The sequence below is a fragment of the Bufo bufo genome, chromosome 7 (genome assembly GCF_905171765.1).
Source record: "Bufo bufo chromosome 7, aBufBuf1.1, whole genome shotgun sequence".
NCBI lineage: Eukaryota > Metazoa > Chordata > Amphibia > Anura > Bufonidae > Bufo > Bufo bufo.
In genome coordinates, this window is record NC_053395.1 from 163,682,921 (window position 1) to 163,702,011 (window position 19,091).

At 45.3% G+C, this 19,091-nt stretch overlaps 1 long non-coding RNA gene across 1 annotated transcript in view; it reads right to left on the bottom strand.

Annotated features, from left to right (window-relative positions):
- The window catches only part of LOC121007922, a 414,279-nt gene extending 397,904 nt beyond the window's left edge, over window positions 1–16,375 (bottom strand). The window contains exon 1 of the long non-coding RNA XR_005780489.1: window positions 16,328–16,375. This is a non-coding gene — a long non-coding RNA (uncharacterized LOC121007922). The remainder of the gene's footprint in view (window positions 1–16,327) is intronic.
- Between the last annotated feature and the right edge of the window lie 2,716 nt (window positions 16,376–19,091).

Genomic DNA, 19,091 nt, shown 5'->3' on the forward strand with positions numbered 1-19,091 from the left:
TACAACTTAGAATCCATTAGCCTAGAACACGCACTAGCCAAAATTAAGACCTTTTTAGAGACAATTAAAGTCCCGACTCTAGATTCTATTGAAAAAGATATATTATTATCCCCGGTTACAGTAGAGGAGGTACTAGAGGCCCTAGCAAGTACTCCATCAGGGAAATCCCCGGGTCCAGATGGGTTACCTATAATATATTACAAAAAGTTTAAGAAAATCCTGGCACCACATTTAACAGACTTATGCAATTCCCTGTTAAAAGGAACTTCCCTCCCACCACAATCACTAATCGCCCACATAACAGTTATCCCCAAAGAAGGGAAAGACCCCACTAAATGCAGTAGCTATAGGCCAATCTCCCTACTTAACGTAGATGTTAAATTATGGGCCAAACTCCTGAGCCATAGAATAGCAAAGCATCTTCCCAAACTGATTGGCGAGGAACAAGTGGGTTTTGTGAAGGGACGTGAGGGCAAGCATAATGTTAGTAGAGTCTTGCACGCCATATACTACGCGAAAAAACACAAGATCCCATTGACCCTGTTAGGAACCGATGCTGAAAAAGCATTTGACAGGGTCAATTGGATTTTCATTGACAGTGCCTTGCGCCATTTTGGTTTTCCACCTTTGTTTATTTCTGACATTTTTTCGCTTTACTCAAAACCCTCAGCTAGAGTCCTTATCAATGGCACCTTATCTCCACCCTTCAATATATCCAACGGAACGAGGCAGGGCTGCCCTCTCTCTCCAGCTCTGTTCATTTTGACCCTTGAACTACTCCTTTGCAAATTAAGAACCTCTGAGATTATTAAGGGGCTCCAAGTGGAGGGGAAAACTCATTCTTTGGCAGCCTTTGCAGATGACCTGCTTCTCTTTATTACAAACCCAGCAGTTGCAATCCCAGAGGTGATTAAAATTTTCACGGAATTCGGAGAAATCTCAAATTTTAAGGTCAATTATGACAAATCTGAGATACTTAATATCTCAGCCCCGAATAAACATATGATAGAAGTTAAAAAGCACACCTCCTTCCAATGGCCGAAAGAAGCTATTAAACATTTGGGAATCATGATTCCGGCTAACCCCTTACATCTGTTTAGGCTTAACTATGTCCCCTTATTTAGTAAAATCAAAACCTTCCTGGCCTCTATCAAGCTACCTTTCCTTTCATGGTTGGGTACGAAAAACCTGCTTGCTACCTATGTCCTCCCGCAGATCCTCTATACTCTAAGATGTTTACCCATTCCACTGGCAAATAGGTTTCTATCTAATTTCCGGGTTCTCTTCAGCAATTTTCTCTGGTCTAATAAAAAACCACGACTAGCATACCCCTTACTTATCAGGAAAACAAATAGAGGAGGATTATCCTTACCTGATCTTAAAACCTATTTACATGCCATTCAGTTAGAGAGATGGATTGAATTAGCTAGACCCCTTAATGGTGCACTACATGTAGCACTGGAAAAAGCTCTGTTAGGAGAGGACGCCACTCACAACTTATGGGTCCTCTATCCAACCAAAAAGAAAAAGAACCCTCTTAGTGCCTTAACGTACTGCATGCTCCAATTTTGTAACAGCTCAGAGACCCTATCAATGTCTTCTAATAAATTATCTCCCGTAGCTCCTTTATCCGTCCTCCCATACTATCTTAACAAAGGTGGAAGTGACTTTCATAGAGCCTGGTCATATCTTTCAGACCTTAAAATTTCCGACCTAGTTAAGGCCGAAAACCTCCAAGAGTTCCTGAAAAAGGTTCATGCTTATATACCTGAGTCTCAGCGTTCCAGACTAGTTGAATTAGACCTGGAACTCAGCTGCAAAAAGTATAGGAAAATGCATGCGAAACCCCATGATGATCCCACTTGGCTCGAAAATTACATTCTGCTGCCCTCCCCCCCACAAAAACCCTCTCCAAGCTATACTCCCAACTTATATTTGACTCCTCAAGGGAGAAACCCACATACTTAAGAGCTTGGGAACGAGAACTGCAGATATCTCTCTCAGATGAGGAAGCCAATGTAATTTTAAAGCACTCCCATGGATTTTCGAGGTGCATCCGTATCCAGGAGAATTCCTTTAAAATTATATCTAGATGGTACAGAACACCAGATTTCCTGTATAAAGCCCACTTGTCACCCTCAAATAAGTGTTGGCGCTGTCAAGAAGAATGTGGATCCATTTCGCACATCTGGTGGTCCTGTAAAACTATGACCAACTTCTGGACAGAAGTGGAACAAATTATTAACAGAGTCTGTGATTCCCGTATCTCTTTAGTGCCAGCTCTCATACTTCTGTGGCTGCCACATGCAGGTTTCAAGCCTTCCCCCAACAACCTGATCAAAATTTGTTGTTCCCCCAAGTAGAAAAATACTGATCCACCCACCATTAAAGAATGGTTAGAGAAAGTACACCAGATTTGTCTCATGGAAGAAATGGTGGGTTGGGAAAGGGGAAGTAGGAAAAATTTTCTGAACACGTGGCAACCATGGTTGAATTTCTACAAGAATCATAGCTAGTTATATCACTCCCATTTATTATTAGAGAACATCAACTTACATCCACTCGCTGACTAGGTGTTTAGACTTACAAGAATTAGTACGTGTTTAGACCTACAAGAATTAGTACGTAATGGAACACACCTTTCTACCACCTCAAAGTATTACGTTTAGTGACACACTCATGTCCACACATGCTTCAACAAACGCACTTTATTGTGACCTATGTCACTTGTATCTGTAATCTACTTTATAGTTATGGTACAAGATTGCTCCCATGACTTATATCTTTAAACTGAAACTACCCACAGGTTTTGTTAACTAGTTTTCTATGTTATGTTCTGGAATTGACTGTGCTGCTATTTTCTGCAAGCTAACCATGTGACGTGCCCAGTATGATCAAGTCATAGTCTATACCCAGATTCGCACCATTGCCTTACAGAAATTGGTCTATGGGTAAATAGTACATGTATCCTTATTTCTTGTGTCCTTATTCCTTATACTACATACATTTTTATACTGTACCTAGAAATATGTATGTGTCAACCGAGTTATTTGTGGATACCTTTCTGCGATTTCGACTTTTCATGCATCTTATGTGCCATACTTTATTGTAACGGTCATTCCATGTTTGTTACTTATTGAAAATTTTTAAAAAATAAAGAATTTACAAAAATAAGAGTTATTGGCAAATGGGGATGAAATTTGAGAATTTTATTTTTTTGCCTAATTTTCCATTTTAGCCCATTTTTTCCACTAACAAAGCAAGGGTTAACAGCCAAACAAGACTGTATCTTTATTGCCCTGACTCTGCCGTTTACAGAAACACCCCATATGTGGCCGTAAACTACTGTACGGCCACACAGTAGGGCGTAGAGTGAAAGGTGCGCCGTTTGGTTTTTGGAAGGAGGATTTTGCTGGACTGGTTTATTTACACCATGTCCCATTTGAAGCCCTCCTGATGCACCCTTAGAGTAGAAACTCCCTAAAAGTGACCCCATCTAAGAAACTACACCCCTCAAGGTATTCAAAACTGATTTTACATACGTGTTTAACCCTTTAGGTGTTGCACAAGAGTTATTGGCAAATGGGGATAAAATTTGAGAATTTCATTTTTTTGCCTAATTTTCCATATTAACCCATTTTTTCCACTAACAAAGCAAGGGTTAACAGCCAAACAAAACTCATTATTTATGGCCCTGATTCTGTAGTTTACAGAAACACCCCATATGTGGTCGTAAACTGCTGTACGGGCACACGGCAGGGCGCAGAAGGAAAGGAATGCCATACGGTTTTTGGAAGGCAGATTTTGCTGGACTGTTTTTCTTTACACCATGTCCCATTTGAAGCCCCCCTGATGCACCCCTAGAGTAGAAACTCAAAAAAAGTGACCACATTTTAGAAACCACGGGATAGGGTGGCAGTTTTGTTGGTACTAGTTTAGGGTACATATGATTTTTGGTCGCTCTATATTACACTTTTTGTGAGGCAAGGTAACAAGAAATAGCTTTTTTGGCACTTTTTTTTTTTTTTTGTTAACAACATTCATCTGACAGGTTAGATCATGTGGTATTTTTATAGAGCAGGTTGTCACGTACGCGGCGATACCCAGGGGCGTACCTAGAACATTTGGCACCCGGGGCGAACGCTTTGTTTGGCACCCCCCCCCCCCGCCCCCCCTCCAAGAAAGTTAAGAAAACATGCACAAACTTTTTTCAATGTTTTCAATAATATTTATAAATAAAAATAAAACCCCTTAATAAAATAAACCTCTGCACACCCCCTTAATGAAATAAACCCATTAACCCCCTTAATAAAACCCATTAACCACCCCTTAATAGACCCCTTAACCCTTCCTTAATAAAATAAAAACCTGCACCCCCTTAAACCCCAGTATAATAAACATTGGTGGCGCAGTGCGCCCCCCCCAACATAATAAACATTGGTGGCGCAGTGCGCCCCCCTCCCTAGTATAATAAACATATAAACATTGGTGGTGCAGTGCGCCCCCCCCAACACCCTAGTATAATAAACATTGGTGGCGCAGTGTGCCCCCCCAACATAATAAACATTGGTGGGCAGTCAGTGCGCCCCCCCTCCCTAGCATAATAAACATATAAACATTGGTGGTGCAGTGCGCCCCCCCCAACACCCCAGTATAATAAACATTGGTGGCACAGTGCGCCCCCCCCCCCCAACATAATAAACATTGGTGGGCAGTGCCAATGAGGGTTAAAAAAATAAATAAAAATTAACTCACCACCTCCAATTGATCGCGTAGCAGCCTGTACTTTCTTCAGGACCTGTCAAAGGACCTGTGGTGATGTCACTGAGCTCATCACATGATACATCACATGATCCATCACCATGGTAATGGACCATGTGATAGAGGCTGGAGCTCAGTGACGTCACCACAGGTCCTGAAGAAATTACAAGGAGACCGGCAGCAGCTACGCGATCAATTGGAGGAGGTGAGTTAATTTTTTAACCCTCATTGGCACTGCCCACCAATGTTTATTATACTGGGGGGGGGGGGCCGCACTCAATGTTTATTATACTGGGGGGGGGGCGCACTCAATGTTTATTATACTGGGGGGGGCCGCACTCAATGTTTATTATACTGGGGGGGCCGCACTCAATGTTTATTATACTGGGGGGGGCCGCACTCAATGTTTATTATACTGGGGGGGGGGCCGCACTCAATGTTAATGAAGATAACTGACCTGTTAATACAAATGCAGGAGGCGGGTGCCGGAATCAAATAGCGGCACCCGACCTCTATGACAGGGAGCGGCACCTGAGGGGTTAACTGCCGCTGATGAGGCTGATCGCAGGTCCCTGTCATAGAGGTCAGGTGCCGGCTATTTGATTCCGGCACCCGCCTCCTGCATCTGTATTAACAGGTCAGTTATCTTCATTGGTGGCGCAGTGGCCACAGCCCCTCCCCCGGCCCTGTCCCTCTTCTTATTGGCTGCGGCGGCAGCAGCACAGGGGGAGGGAGAGACCATCTGGAGCCCTGCCCCTATCACAGCGCCACGCCTGGCCCACTCGCCACATTTTTATTTTTTTTATCCTCAGTCGCGGCGGGCCCCCAGTGGCGTAGGGCCCTATAGCCATTGCTATGGCTGCTATGGCGATCCCTACGCCACTGGCACCCCCCTTGTGAGTGGCACCCGGGGCGGGCCGCCCCTCCCCCCCCCCCCCCCCCCCCCCCCCCCCCCCTTGGTACGCCACTGGCGATACCTAATATGTATACAATTTTTTTATTTTGTACGTTTTACACAATGATTTCATTTTTGAAACAAAAAAAATCATGTTTTAGTGTCTCCATAGTTTGCGAGCCATAGTCTTTTCAGTTTTTGGGAGATTATCTTAGGTAGGGTCTCATTTCTTGTGGGATGAGATTACGTTTTTATTGGCACTATTTTGGGGTGCATATGACTTTTTGATCACTTGCTATTACACTTTTTTTGACTTAAGATGACAAAAAATGGCTTTTTTTGCACCGGTTTTATTTTAATTTTTTTACGGTGGTCACCTGAGGGGTTAGGTCATGTGATATTTTTATAGAGCCGGTCGATACGGACGCGGCGATACCTAATATGTATACTTTTTTTTTTATTTATGTAAGTTTTACACAATGATTTCATTTTTGAAACCAAAAAAAATCATGTTTTAGTGTTTCCATAGTGAGCCATAGTTTTTTTCAGTTTTTGGGCGATTATCTTGGGTAGGGTATGATTTTTGCGGGATGAGATGACGGTTTGATTGGTACTATTTTGGCGTACATGCGACTTTTTTGATCACTTTTATTACCTTTTTTGCGAAGTAAGGTGGGCAAAATTTCAATTTCCTCATAGTTTTTATTTTTTTATTTTTATGGCGTTCACCGTGCGGGGAAAGTAACATGACCGTTTTATAGATCAGGTCGTTACGGACGCGGCGATACCTAATATGTGTAGTGTATTTTATTTTTATTTTTTTTATTCAGTGATAAATGTGGTTTTTTTTTTTAACTTTACTTTTTTCACTTTTTTTTTACATTTTTTTTGACCCAGACCCACTTGGTTCTTGAATATCCAGTGGATCTGATGTCTGTATAATACAGTACAGTACACTATATAGGGTACTGCACTGTATTTTACTTACACTTTGTCTGAACAGATCTATGCCTTTAGCACAGATCTGTTCAGCACCATGGGCAGCAGGATGCCTGAGAAGGCGTCCTGTTGCCATTGGAACCTTCCCCGTCTGCTCAGTTGTAGCCACAACTTCGCAGACGGGGAAGGGTAAGGAGGGGGGCTGTCTGGGGGCTCTCTCCCTCTCCCATCGGGGGCTGCAAAGGCACAGCAGCCCCCCGATGGGAGAGGGAGGGAGCTCCCTGAGCTGTTAACCTTTTCCATACAGCGGTCCGTACGGACCGCGGTATGGAAAGGGTTAAACGGCTGACATCTGCACAGATGTCAGCCGTTTAAACCAGAGTGTCAGCAATGTGCTGACACTCTAGTATACCCACTGGCCACCAACGATTATTCAAGGGGAGGCGGGCGGGGATCGCGATCCCGCCTGCCGCACCTCCCGCACCGCCCGCAACTTCCCCCCCTGCACCTCCCACCGGGATAAAATCATTCAGGGGTGCAGGGGGGGGGGGGAGGTAAATATATATTTTAGGAATACTAAAGTTTCTGATCCCAGCGGTCAGGGGCCGCGGGGATCAGAAACTGCAGAAAGCGCAGCAAACCGCAGGTCTGAATTGACCTGCGGTTTGCTGCGATCGCTGACATGGGGGGACCCCCCCACGCATTTAGCCTAGGTGCCTGCTCAATGATTTGAGCAGGCACCTTGTTCCGATCACCGCCGGCCGGACGGCAGTGATCGGAACAACACATGACGTACCGGTACATCATGTGTCCTTAAGAGGTTAAGTTTCTTTTCCCTATCTCCTCCCCTTCTCTGTGGGGGTATACCGTCTATGATATGGAAGCGAAGTTGCGCAACATTGTGCTTGAACTTCAGAAAGTGTTCCGGTACTGGTGGCTCAATTTTTTGTGGATCCTCATTCTTTTGCCCGGAGAGCAATTTACGTATCTGGTAGCGGTGCTGGTTTAGTCTATTTCTCATTTCCTGTGTTGTTTCACCCACATAGAGTAGCCCACATGGGCACTGCAGAGTATATATTACGTATTCCGACTTACAAGTGTAGTATCTTTTAATAGGGTACCCTTTCCCAGTTCTAGGGTGTGTGAAGCTATCTCCCTTAAGCATACTATTACAGTTACAAAAGCTCAAGCATGGGTAGCAGCCTTTCTTTTTGATCTTGGGTCCCTCATAACATTTAGTATCAGTCCTTATTAGTCTATCCCCCAGATTCCGTGATCTCCTATCTCCGTGCTGATTGAAATTCTGCTATTCCCGGGAACGTTTCTTTAAATATGTGCCAGTTGGATCTGAGAACTTGTGCAATGCGTCTACTCTGAGTGGTATGTGTAGAGACGAATGGTATCCTCTTTTTCTTGTCTGTTACACGTTTTGGGCCCAATAGCTCTCTTCTTTGACATTTTTGCACCCTCTCTTTATGTCTATTGACCAAGCTTCTGGGATACCCTCTCTCAAAAAACTTGTGGCACATTTTATCTAAGCGGTGCTCTAATCTGTCGTTATCTGTAATGATACGTTTCACCCTTAGGAGCTGGCTATACGGTAATGACTCCTTCATGAAGTCAGGATGGTCACTCTGAAATAAAAGCATGTTATTCCTATCTGTGGGTTTAACAAACAAGTCAGTCTTTAACTGGTTCCCAGCACTGTAGATTGTCGTGTCCAGAAATTGTAACTGTGTCTGTGAAGATACCAGGGTAAACTATAGTTCCTCATGGATAGAGTTGATGTACTTCATGAAGTCCATCAATTCTTCCAATGTGCCCTTCCAAAGGAAAAAAAATGTCATCTATATACCTCATCCAGCCAACCACATGTGTATAGTGGCTGGATGGGTATATAGTCAATTCTTCAAATCTACTCATGAAGACGTTTGCATATGTCGGGGCCACATTGGACCCCATAGCGGTCCCGCGCCTTTGAATGTAATAGGAGTCTTCAAATAAAAAAGAATTACAGGTCAGGACTATCTCTAATAATGATAATATGAAGTGTGACTTTTCGTCCTCTATTCCATCCCTGGTCAGGGCCCACTCAACGGCTTCTAGTCCCTTAGTGTGATCTATGCTTGTGTACAAGCTTACCACATCAAACGAGGCGAGGTAGTCCCCTTCACTGTAATCAATCTGTTGTAGCCTCTGTAAAAAGTCCGTCGTGTGCTGGACATATGATTTAGCAGATGTAGCATAATTCCTTAAAAATTTGTCAAGGAAGGTCGCTGGTGAAGAGAAAACTGACCCTATCCCAGACACTATAGGTCGCCCTGGGGGATCCATGAGGTCTTTATGATTTTTTGGTAAAGTATGTTCTGTCAGTAGATATTCATGTAATTTTTCGTCAAATTGGTAGCATAGGCATCATCAACTAACAGTTTGAACTTCCTCATTATAGTCAACTTTACAATAAATGTCAGTGTCACTCAGCTGTCTAGAAATTTCTGCCTTATACTTCTCAGTATCCATTATTACAGTGGCTCCACCCTTATCTGCCTTTTTGATTGTGATATCTTTTCTTGTGCAAAGACCGCGTAGGATTTTATGTTCCTCCTGACACCAGAAGACCAGGGCCAGCGCCACCCATAAGCAGAGTAGGCAACCGCGTAGAGCGCACTCCGCCCCCTACTTGTCATCCATCTGACATCATCTCATCTCCTTCTGTTCCTGTACTTGCCGGCTGGATGCGCTCCGATGAGTTCACTTCAGAGAGAGCGGCACGCAGCTGACACACAACTATGAGACCCTGGTGTATTTAAATCTCATTTAGGCTTTCTTTCAGAAAAGTTTCTCCTGGGATTCAAACTCACGACCTTTACACATCAGAGGCAAGGCATTTACCCTCACAGCCATGAAAGCTGTATTACTAGTTGAAAAATATAAGACTTCTACTGTAGGTAACTTTGATACCTAGTGTTCATCCATACACATGTCAGCTGCCCCAACACACCCAGCTCTGCTACATCCATACACAGTGTACTGGGGCAGCTGTCATGTGTATGGATGTACACTAAGTATCAAAATTACCTACAGTAGAAGTCTTATATATATTTTTTTTTTTACGCAACTGGTAATACAGCTTTCATGGCTGTGAGGGTAAATGGCTTGCCTCTAAAGGTTGTGAGTTCGAATCCCAGGAGAAACTTTTCTGAAAGTGTTTTTTTTTTTTTTTTGTTTTTTTTTAAATACCGGACTGCTACTTAACTTTTTTTTTAAGTAACTGGCTACACTGTTTTCATAGCTGTGTGGTTAAATGCCTTGCTTCTGATGTGAAAGGTTGTGAGCTTGAGTCCCAGGAGAAACTTTTCTGAAAGTGTTTTTTTTAAATACCGGACTGTTACTTTACTGCCACGGGGGAGGGGGGGGGCTATTGGTGCCATGATACTGGCACATGGAGGGGGGAGGAGAGAGGCACTTGATACTGGCACATTAGGGGGCAGGGGGAGAGGATGGCACTATGATATTAGCACATGGGGGGGGCAAGAAATAGACATGAATCATGAGGGGCAGAAATGTGAAATGATGGGGAGGGGGCAAGAAATGGACATGAATCATGAGGGGCAGAAATGTGAAATGATGGGGAGGGGGCAATAAATGGACATGAATCATGAGGGGCAGAAATGTGAAATGATGGGGGGGGGCAAAATGTACATTTGCTTCTGTTGACAAAAATCCTTGCACCGGCCCTGACTTCGGGCGCGCAATCCCGCGAGACCAGTGACCTCCAGAGGTGGGTCTCGCGGGATCACGCGCCAAAGACACATGATCTTGGCAAGAGCCAAGGCAATGTGGACCTGGAGCACCGCGAGGAGCAGAACCTGGTGAGCACCCCTAGCAACCGCACTCTGACAACCTGCACTAGGGTGTCAGAGGCTGCAGGACAGTGACTGACAGCAGGGTGGCAAACACTTGTGTACAGGGGTCAGGGCACACCTGCTGCTTGACTAGGGGCCATAGATTCTGACTGGCACAGGGTGCCCAGCAGTGCCACATGGAGCCTAATAGGTGGCACATACTGTCTAAAGGGCTATGAATGGTACAGGGTGCAGAACAGTGCCAGACTGGCAGAGGGCACAAGGCAGCATACTGTTTTATGTTGCCCTGGTGGCACAGGATTTCAGACAGTGGCTGAATGGCGCCAGGCAGTGAATAGGTGGCACTGCTCGTGTTTGGTGTGCCAACCTGCTGAACAGCGCAGAGTGATTGGCATCACTGGGATGGTACTAGGTGGCAGACAATGGCTGGATATTATATATACATGACTGGCACAGGGTACGCGACCATAGTCAGACTGGCACAGGGTACATGACCATAGACTGGCACAGGGTACACGACCATAGTTAAATGTTGCATGCAATAGGTGGCTGAAAAAGGGGCGTAAAAAGGGGTGTGGTCAATGGGCGGAGTCAAGGGGGCGGCAAAATTGGCTTTTGCCTAGGGTGGCAAAAATCCTTGCACCAGCCCTGCACAAGACATAGTTAACATCAGAACATCTATGCCTAGACATTACTTATGACCACAAGGGTGGCCCTCACTGGACAGGTGAAATAATACCAGGAGGATGACTCCAGCAAACACCATGGCTGGAATACCCCTCAGCTACTGGCATCCAGCAGGAGCTAAATAGCCCCAAGTAGCCACGCCCACACACAGACACACCCAGTGTTCACACACAAAGAAGGGAGTTAACCCTTCCTACACCAGGCAAGGAACAGAAAGCACTTAAAGGGAAAAACACCCATAAACCACACAGACAAAAGGCACACCTACAAAGACAGGTTGCCAGGAGCAACCGCATGCACTTCACAGCAAGCTGCCTAGCAACAGCTCAGGCTGCTATGCTGGGAATAAAATCATGTTGCCAGCGGCAACCACACGTGAGGCAAGATACTAGCAGCCCTCACCATGTGGTTGACAAGAAAATCCAAACCGCAGGCAACTGCATGCGGGTCCAGGAGTCACGACCATGACCATGGTCGTGACAAAGCTTTACCCAACTCTGTTTGAGAGAAGGTGGTTACTGGATTGTGAAAGGAAGCAAAGTTATAGCAAAGTATATAAGTAAATGTGTAGTCTGCAGAAAGGCACGTAGAACTACCGAAGAACAAAGAATGGAAAGATTTACCGGCAGATCGTGTAAACCCATCAACACCATTTCTTTATAGCGGAATGGATTGTTTTGGCCCATTCATCACCAAACAGAACCGCAAGGAGTACAAGAGATATGGACTAGACTGCTGGTATCCAGGGAAACAGGGGGAGGGGATACCACCTTTAACTCACCCTTGGCCCCTTTACCCAACCTTGACCCATAACAAAAGACACTGACAACTGTATCACTTTATTGCTGGATGGTGATCGGCCACAGCTTCTTTATTAAAGCGGCAAACCTTAATAAACCATAATATCGGAACGGTATGCCAAAGGCTGGACTCCCAGCGGGCAAGTTAATCCGTAATCATCATAGAGCTGTCTGCCAACCGCTGGACTCCCAGTGGGCAGTTACTCCATCTGCTACCACCATATCTCCACTGTACTCAAATGCTGCCAGCTGTGACTTCATAAACTCGACCAAAATTCGCAGCTCTCCAAAGCCGTAATCATCGGAGCAATATCCAAAACCGCTGGACTCCCAGCAGTGTCTCTTAAAAATAGAAAAACAAAACAGAATAACCAAGTATCCATAACTGAACAGAACCGTGCACTTCGACCCGCCTCCCAAGAATAACCGCAAAGGGAGGGAGGGAGGGCCAATCTGCTTCCACTTGCAAGAGGAAGTGACCAGGACAGAGAGGAGGTATATGTGACCTTCAGGATTTCCTGCACTGCCCCCATCCTGTCTAAGGAGGATCCCCAGGGATTAACCCTCAATGACCCTAATCTGCAACCTACTTAACCATTACTGAGACGGGGCCAGATTCCTAAATGCCCCTAAGGGGAAAAGGGAGGGAAGGGGGAGGACCATCAGTCCCTAAGCACTCTCCCTATACAGTCAGGCGCTTTCCAGACTGCTGGTATCCAGGGAAACAGGGGGAGGGGATACCACCTTTAACTCACCCTTGGCCCCTTTACCCAACCTTGACCCATAACAAAAGACACTGACAACTGTATCACTTTATTGCTGGATGGTGATCGGCCACAGCTTCTTTATTAAAGCGGCAAACCTTAATAAACCATAATATCGGAACGATATGCCAAAGGCTGGACTCCCAGCGGGCAAGTTAATCGTAATCATCAGAGCTGTCTGCCAACCGCTGGACTCCCAGCGGGCAGTTACTCCATCTGCTACCACCATATCTCCGCTGTACTCAAATGTCGCCACGGAGGAGGCCCGTTCTCCCAACGGGGCTCCGACCACCACCCAGCAGAACCGAGTCAGTTTTAGCTCACGTACAGGCCAGAAAGGAATTGTCCAAATTAACACCCAAAAGGAAGACACCATCAGGTCCCATTAAAAACCAAGGCCAATAAGGCCCGTGATGAAAGCATAGTCCAACCACTTTTCAAATCACTAGTCAGACCACACATGGAGTACTGTGTACAGCTCTGGGCTCCTGTAAACAAGGCAGAGATAGCAGAACTAGAGAGGGTCCAGAGGAGGGCAACTAAAGTAATGACTGGAATGGGGCAACTACAGGACCCTGAAAGATTGGCAAAATAAGGGTTATTCACTGTAGAAAAAAGACGACAGAGGGGAGATCTAATAACTGTGTATAAATATAACAGGGGTCAGTACAGAGATCACTCCCCTCATCTATTCATCCCCAGAACTGTGACAAGGGGAACATTCTCTGTGTCTGGAGGTAAGAATGTATTTTCACAACATAGAAGAGGATTATTTACGGTAAGAGCAGTAAGACTATGGGACTCTCTGCCTGAGGAGGTGGATGAGAAAGAGATAATCATATGTCAGGACACATGAGGTCCAGAGCTCTGGAATAGACAAAGGCGCATTACCACAGCGCGGGTCACCAGCATCACCTCACCTCCGGCGGAACTCTATACCAACCACCTCCGGAAGGCGTTATGACCACCTGAATTCCAGGATCCCTGTCCAAAAGACTTCCACCTCTCGAAAAACCAAAGAGTGCCCACCAGCCTCTGTTCCTCTCTCCGCACCGCACAGAAGGTATACGAAAGCCAGCCATCGAACCGCTAAACGCCACAAATCTGAAAGAAAAAACAATTAGCCCGAGCCACAACACGCAAAAGAGGATCGCACAACTAGACACTGAATAGTTATATTTCATCCAAAAGTATTTTCTTTTTTGTTATATATTTTTATTTTTATTTTTTAATGACCAAGGTAAATTGTCAAACCATAGTGCACTTGGAAAGAGTAAACAGATGGCTCACTGTGATTGATCACGCTAGGTGCTCTGGACGAAGAGAGCCACCCCTTGCTCTGGAGAAGGTAAGATACATGCATAAAATTAAAAAGCAACTAACAAAACAATATCCTTAATCGATAAATACTTGATTTTTCTGGAGACCTAGATGTTTCTCACAATTAAAGTCCCAGTGTAATAAGCCCATATCATATGGGTGAGTCCCAGTGGAGATGATAAAAGCTGTGTCCCAGTAGGAGTAATCAGAATTGTATCCTCAAAGCTCTATATAGAGAACAGGGTTGTGCCTATTCAGGCTAGCATAGATAATAAATGCAACCAGATTTATTTTATTTTACCGTACCCAAACAAACCAGTCCGGGTCCACACCCCCCCGGGCGCCCCGAGCGCCGGCCCAAATCACCCACAAATTGTCAAACCGCCTGGGGGAAACCTAACCTAAAGGGAAAAACAATTGGAGCCCCACCATGCGTGAAGTCATTACAGAATACCAAACGAACTGACCAGCTGGACCGAAACCAGGCGGAGGGGAGGTACCCACCCCTTTATATTAACTGGATCGACATGTATAGACGGACCCCAATCCCGAGTACTATTACCCCATACAAAAATTCTGGAATAACAACCCCCCGCGCAGTGCGGCCTTGAATGAAGAGAGAAACACCTTGGAGAAAATATCAATCAGCCAGAACAGAAGGCTGAAGGAGACGGGACGTGACTATCCAAACTAAATACTCCCTAACTATACCGGTATTGCCTACCATACAATGGAATGATACATGCAAATAATGCTTGGAGGGTCACCATGCCGACCTGTGAAGTCCTGTCAAGAGGACCCGTCAGTGGATCTGACCCGCATCACAACATAGATCCGAACGGGGAATGAAAGGCTGCGGTTTAACAGTGTAACTCCATGAATGGTGTTATATCAAGGCTCCACCCTGAGCGATGTCTACGAACGGACCTGGTTATCCGCTACTGGCTTACCATTAAGTTATACCTGCGACTACTGATTCCGCCATATCCACTCAACAAGGGGCAGCCCTGCTTCGTACAAACCATGCGGCACCAGTATACTAATACCGCCCTCATGGCAACCAACCCAGCTGGACTAGAAGAAAGTCTCATGTATTGCTAACATAGTGTACATCCCCCTTCGATTCGACCCTACTGGATCCCACCGCACTGTAACTCCTGTAACACTGGATATGAGGCAAGTGCATCACCACCAAGCTGCCCGCCTGCACAGACATGTTAGAAGCTCAGCAGAAGTGCCCAGATATCAACCATACCAACGGAACCTTGGGCCGGTGGACCCGTACCGTAGACTGCAGAAAGAGAAAACCGTAATTGTGGCTGTGATGATATGAACTCACAACCATTTATATTAAAGGAAGGTCCATAGCCACAGGCTATAGAGCTGAATGCTAGAGGGATTACTACTACTGTGTCTCGCCTCCGTATATATGTACTAACCATGCCCAGTATGTCATTGTTGAAAGCCCAAATAAAACGCTTATATTTTTATTTTTATTTTTATATACACACGGCCTAGTGCCCGCAGATAGGAGCATAACAGACAGTACTACTTTTTTTTTTTTTTTTTTTAAACTACTACACTCCATGCTGAAAGGGAAATTGGGAGAACACCCGGCAGGACTGATCTATCCTGAAAAACATCCGCAAAAAAGGCCAGCCAATAAACAAGACACAAGATAGAAGCAAGGCTTCTCATGCAGGAGAATATAAACATACATAATAAATATATACATTGATCAAACCTGTTTATTTATTTATATATGTATTTATTCTTTCTTTCTTTTTTTTTATCCATTTATCGTAATATATATATATTCCATTTTTTTTTTATCCATAAAATTACATTGTTAAATCATTTATTATTAGTATCATTTCATTCTTTTTAATCACGTTTTATTTTAATTTTTTTATAATACCTATATATATATATATATATATATATATATATATATACTCAGTTCCATTTATTTATTTTTTTATAATACCCTTTGTTATTCATTTGTATATTTTAATGCCTATAATATATTAATTCGGTTAGTAATTTTTTAACGTATAAACAGAGAAAACCTCCATATATGCTAATGATATCCCATTGCTCAGGGCTGCACCTGAGTTGCCCAATCTCCAGGAAAATATGTGCGGGTAACCTACAGGCTCTGTAAACCCACCCTGAAGCCATTGAGCGACCATCGAGATAGTGTTGTTTTTTTTTATTTTTTTTATTAAGGCAGGGACACCGCCTCTACCAGTGATTCTAACTCTGCACAAGAACCATCCTCCCCGCAGTACTCACCAGTCACAGAGAGGGACGGAACCTCCAAAGGAGCGGGTACGGGCTGCATACAACCGAGGTATGCAGCAAAGCATTTGTGAAGCCACAACACGCAACAGCCTCGTACGGTGATTGTATAACCAGACTCCTCCGATGCGCCTGACATCCGTCCTAAAGACGATGATAAGCGCCACCTGAGGATCTGGAGCGCCCATTTCTCCCTGAAACCCAGGAACGGCGACAGGACTGGCACATGTGGAATCCATTACGGCCATGCCTCCAGGCAACCTAAGGGAAGAAAAAAACGCACCTGTGCCTATGTGAAGGGGAGGAAGGAGGGGGGGTGTCGCCATAATGGCTACAAATAAGACCCAGAGAGTCTCATTGTACGGAAGGGGCTCTAATCGCAAAGCTGGGACAGTAGGAATACCCCTTAGAAGCCATAGGCACAGGTGCACCACAATCGGACATGGCAAGCACGAGGGGTTAATCTATAATACTGGACAGGAGACTGGGGGAAGCTAAAACAAGCAGCACATATGAAAACTCGCCTGCCCAGCGGTGCCCGGTACGGGACCCGGTAAACGCTGCAGGGGAAGGGGGGCAGAGGTTAGGCGAAGCGACCTAGCTTGCGCCATGGGAGCTAAAGGAGGCCGTCCAAAGCAGCAGGGGGAGGGGTGAGGACCCCATATTGCCCTACATTACCGGGGAGACCAACAATCCCGCCCGGCTTGCTTAGCCCTAACGCCATGGAACAGAAGCTGGGAAGGGGGGGGGGCGGAAACACAGCGCAGCGCCACAGACATCACAGGATGGGTCGAAAGAAACGGCGCACACACGCGGGAAGCTGGGGGATAATAATAGTCGGGGGAGGGGGGTTAGGAGGAACGGCAAGCAGACCGCCGGACCTTCGCTGAAGCGCTGGAGCTGCATGCATACCGCAGCAGCAGCTCCACAAAGCCCCAGAAGCAGGCACAGGGGAGGAGGATGGCAGGGTAGAGCTCAAGCTGCTCTAACAGAGCACAGCTAACCCTCCCCTCCTCATGTAACTCACCAGGAAGCAGCCAAAGGGCAGAACCACCTGTGGACTCCTGGTGTGGACAGAGCAAAGGGGTGTGTCCATACCAATCTGCTTCCACTTGCAAGAGGAAGTGACCAGGACAGAGAGGAGGTATATGTGACCTTCAGGATTTCCTGCACCGCCCCCATCCTGTCTAAGGAGGATCCCCAGGGATTAACCCTCAATGACCCTAATCTGCAACCTACTTAACCATTACTGAGATGGGGCCAGATTCCTAAATGCCCCTAAGGGGGGAAGAGGGAGGACCATCAGTTCCTAAGCACCCTCCCTATACAGTCAGGCGCTTTCCAATATTTACATATCTGAGTTCCAGAGCGATTCACCTGGAAATGTTAGAAGATATGTCAATAGAGATGTTCGGTCCGCCCCCTATACGTCATCATTGAGCAAACTTTGACCCTGTACCTCACAGTCAGCAGACACATTCCAGCCAATCAGCAGACCCTCCCAACTCCTATCAAAAAGCAAGGACAGCATCCATCTTAGATTCATTCTGAAGCTGCAGTGTTAGTGAGAGCAGGGAGAGTGCTGCTGCTGCTGAATTAATAGGGAAATCGTTAGCTAGGCCAGTGTTCTGTGTCCACTCCAGTCCTCAAAGACTCACCTGATCTGCTGTAAGGACAGCGTCCTGACAGCACCCCAAAAAGCCCTTTTTAGGGCTAGTACATCAGTCTGCTTTTTTTCTATTTTATATATATATATATATATATATATATATATATACACTCACCTAAAGAATTATTAGGAACACCTGTTCTATTTCTCATTAATGCAATTATCTAGTCAACCAATCACATGGCAGTTGCTTCAATGCATTTAGGGGTCTGGTCCTGGTCAAGTGTAGTGTACGGGGACTGTAATGCCCGTCACTACAAAAGTGTCACTTGGTGTGCTGTCGTCCCCCCTTATTTATGGGGAAGTTGGTATATGTCATCTTTATAAATTGTCATGTAATGTAATGTTATGTATTTCCCTGTTACTGTGACACTTGCATGTACAGGCCTGCTAGGGGTGTCATTCCAGCTTCTAGTCACTAGAGGGAGCTAGAGAGCCCTAGTTTATATAAGGCCCAGACAGGGAAGCAAAAGTCAGTCTAGTCTAGAGTTCAGAAGTTTCTAGAGTGTGCTGAAGTTTCTAGAGGCTGAGGAAGCTGAGGGAGAGACAGAGGCATGTTAAGGAAAGCAAGAGGTACTCAAGATAACAGAGGAGGTACTTTATAAAGAGAGAACCAAGGATATACGACAGAGTTAAGGTATTGGGCCTTGGAGAAGATTTTCTATGTCCCAGGATCAGTCAGGAATAGAGTGCAAGCTCCTGTACTGCAAGTCCTGTGTTTCACACTCTGAAGTCACCTTGCTTAATCTGTATTGCCTGCATCGACCGTATTGAAAAATCAACTGTATGCAAAGGAACTATGCTTCCATTAATGTCTCTACATGGAAACTACTAAAGTTGGAGTTTTGTTTTAACATCACGTGGTTCCTCAGTTATTCCTGCTATCAGCAAACGGCGTGCCACCGTTTAATTGGCACTGGCGTCACGAACATTTTCCTACCATCACCTGCCTATGCAGAGAGTCAGCCGTCTCAGGTTAGTGTCTATTGCACTACTACACCCAGGAACACATTTCTACACACAACTTGAGTACGCTGCACCTCTCTTTTGGCGTCACGAACAGGATACGCACGCTTTATAGTGCAAGAA